This window comes from Eublepharis macularius, chromosome 15 (genome assembly GCF_028583425.1).
Source record: "Eublepharis macularius isolate TG4126 chromosome 15, MPM_Emac_v1.0, whole genome shotgun sequence".
NCBI lineage: Eukaryota > Metazoa > Chordata > Lepidosauria > Squamata > Eublepharidae > Eublepharis > Eublepharis macularius.
This window is the reverse complement of record NC_072804.1, coordinates 52,394,619-52,397,991: the sequence shown is the minus strand read 5'-3', so window position 1 is coordinate 52,397,991 and position 3,373 is coordinate 52,394,619.

Here is a 3,373-nt window from a genome sequence, read left to right as displayed (position 1 = left end):
CTTTAAATTTTCATGTTTGAATAATTGCGTAGTCTTTATATTCCTACTGTTAACAAGTGGACTGTGTGTAAGGACGCCGGTTTTGACTATTTAGCTTGATGGTGCTGTAAATTATTAACTGTCTGACTCTTTGGAAAGACGGTTTTAGTATATTTATTATGTATTTATTATTTGATGAACTCAGACATTTATAATATTTATGATATTTGTTATATTTATTTGTAAATTAATGTCTTCTCCAGTATGTGGAAGTTACTTTCGCCCCTGAAGAGGGGGCCTCCTACGAAACATCAGATTCAAGCCAGCGCTGTATGTCAGGTGACACAGAGTCCATTACAACTTTTATACATTGATTTGACTTTCTACATTTATTTCTGCTTATCTGCATTTCTCCTACTCATGTGTTTTCACCCTGGTACCCTTTGCCCTCGGCTAAGCTTACCGACTGGACCTAGGGACCCACCCAAGATACAGCTGGCTATGGTTTCCTTAAATTGTATTGTATTTTGATTGTTGTTTTAAACTGCTGAGGGTCCCTTTGGCAAGCAAAGCAAGGAATAAATCTTCTAAGGAAGGTGAGGAAAAACTGGGTAGATATTTCATGCCTCGGCTCAGCATGGATTGGTGGTGTTTCTGCGGCCACAAGAGTGGCATTTTAGAAGACTTTCAATTCCTTGCAAAAAGGGCACATGACATCAGGATGCAGAAGGCATCGTGTGGGTGCCTGTGCTAGCTGGAAATCAACACAGGCAAAGCTTGAATTGTGCCTTCTCCATGCTGAGGCAATCCTGAGTTAAGTTCCCCATTTGAGAAGAAAATTTCCCCTTTTGTTTCCTTCCCTTCTAGCAGAAATTGCGCCATTCCTGAGCGAATTATATGGAGAGGCAAAGAACCCCTTACATTCAGGCCTAGGGTACAGTTTCATGAAAAGAAGTGAAAGTGATAGCACCATACCACTTCAGAACAGAGATGGGAGAATAGATGGTTGAATGTCCTCCACATATATTTTTTTCTTTAAAATATTTCTATGCAGGGCTTTTTTTCTGGGAAAAGAGGTGGTGGAACTCAGGACCGCACAATGACATCACTTTGGGTCAGCTGGAACAAGGGGGGAGTTTTTTAAAGTTTAAATCGCTCTTGGCGAAAATGGTCACATGGCCAGTGGCCTCGCCCCCTGATCTCCAGACAGAGGGGAGTTTAGATTGCCCTCCGTTCCACCGGCATGGTGGGCAATCTAAACTCCCCTCTGTCTGGAGATCAGGGGGCGGGGCCACCAGCCATGTGACCATTTTTAAGAGGTGCTGGAATTCCGTTCCACCACGTTCCAGCCGAAATGTGTCTATGCCTCCTTTCCACCCAGACAGGGTCCCTAAGGTGGTGGAAATCAGGGCATTAAAACATTTAAAACATTAAGGCATCATTTAAAATATATATGTAAGTGTTTAACAATTCAATAAAAACACACAGACATACAAACACAACTCAACCAGGAAGGAGGACCCGTATGAGTTTACTGGGTATATGCCAAATGAAACAAAAAAGAAACAATAATGACAAAAGTGAATCTCTCTTGGAGAGGAAGGTACAAAATTTCGTGCCTCGACTGAGAAGGCCCTCTCTTGGGTTACCAACCTGTCTAGCTTTACCTGAAAGCCTCTAAGATACCCATAATGGTTAGGTAGGTTTCTATGGGAGCAGGCAGTCCTTAAGATATGCTAACCCCAGCCACATAGGGAAATACCAGTACCTTGAATTGGGCCTGGGAACAAATTGGGAGCCAGTGTAGATGGAAGAAGACTGAAATGATATGGTCCCTGCAAGCCACTCCAGTCAACATTCTGGCCGCAGCATTCTGCACCAATTGTAGCTTCTGGACAGTCTTCAAGGGCAGCCCCAAATTGGGTGCATTGCAGCAATGTAGTCTAGACGTTACCAGGTCATGCACCACAGTGGCAAGGTCTTTCCCACACAGGAAGGGCCCCAGCCAGAGCCTGTGGAAGACACCTCTGGCCACCGCTGCCACCTGTTAATCCAACAGGAGGCCTGGGTCCAGCAGTACCCTGAAGCTATGAACCTGCTCCTTTAGGAGGAGTGCAACCCCATCCAGAATGGGAGATATCTCAATTTCTGGGTCGAACCTTCCCCCTACCAATAGCATCTCCTTTTTGTCAGGACTCAGTTTCAGTGTATTAGCGTTTATCCATTCCAAAACTCCCCCCGGGCAGCTGTTCACAGTTTCCACTGCCTCCCGGGGACCAGCCAGAAGCCAGCTAGCATCGTCCGCATATTGGTGGCAACTCAGCCCAGATCTCCCAACGACCACTTCCAGCAGCTTTACGTAGATGTTGAAAAGCCTGGGGGATAAGATAGAACCTTATGGAACTCCAGAGGTCAGAGGCCAAGGGACAGAGCGGCAGTCCCTCAGAACCACACACTGATGCCTACCTTTGAGGTAGGACCAAAACAACTGCAGAATGGAGCCTTCCAGTCCCAACCCTCAAAGGCAATCCAGAAGGATACCAAGATAACTGGTATCAAAAGTCACCAAGAGGTCCAGGAGAACTGATAGGGTTGTACTCTGGTGGGTTCTAGATACAATCAAGCCTGATATCTCTCTAGAAAGTAAAATGACAAAACTGAGGCTATCGTACTTTGGTCACATCATAAGAAGACAAGATTTTCTGGAAAAGTCAATAATGCTAGGAAAAGTGGAAGGCAGTAGGAAAAGAGAAAGACCTAAAACGAGGTGGCTGGACTCAATAAAAGAAGCCACGTCCTCCAGTTTGCAGGATCTGAGCAAGTCTGTTAATGATAGGACGTTTTGGAGGTCTTTCATTCACAGGGTCGCCATAGTCAGAGGTGACTTGATGGTACATAGCACACACACAATCTCCTGTCCATCTCCCAGCACAGGTTATCCACCAGGGTGATCAAATTTCAGTCCCATGACCAGGCCCAAAACCTGATCGGAATGGATCCAAACATGGAGAACTAGTTGTCAGGGAAGAAGGCTCTAGACTCCCTCTCGGCCCTGCTGTGCTAGTTTTCTGTTTGTGTGGAATTTATATTTTGTACGGGTGCAGTTGGGTGAGCCCCCCACATGAAGACGGAACCTTCTTTTAAATTCTCAGTGGGGGTAAAAAATGATCTGGATAGGTGTATTCGTCGATCACCTACAGGCCCACCTAAGAAGATAACCTGGATTGTGTGTGGCTCGGATGTTGAACTAGATCCTGAAGAGTTCTCTATTCCCTCTCCCTCTTCAGCCTCCATCCTGAGTTCCTGCTTCCCGCTAATCCAGGCCTGGAACATTCATGTTACGATGGAACCGGCACATCCATTGGAAGGACAAGGTGTCACTTTGACTCCAGCT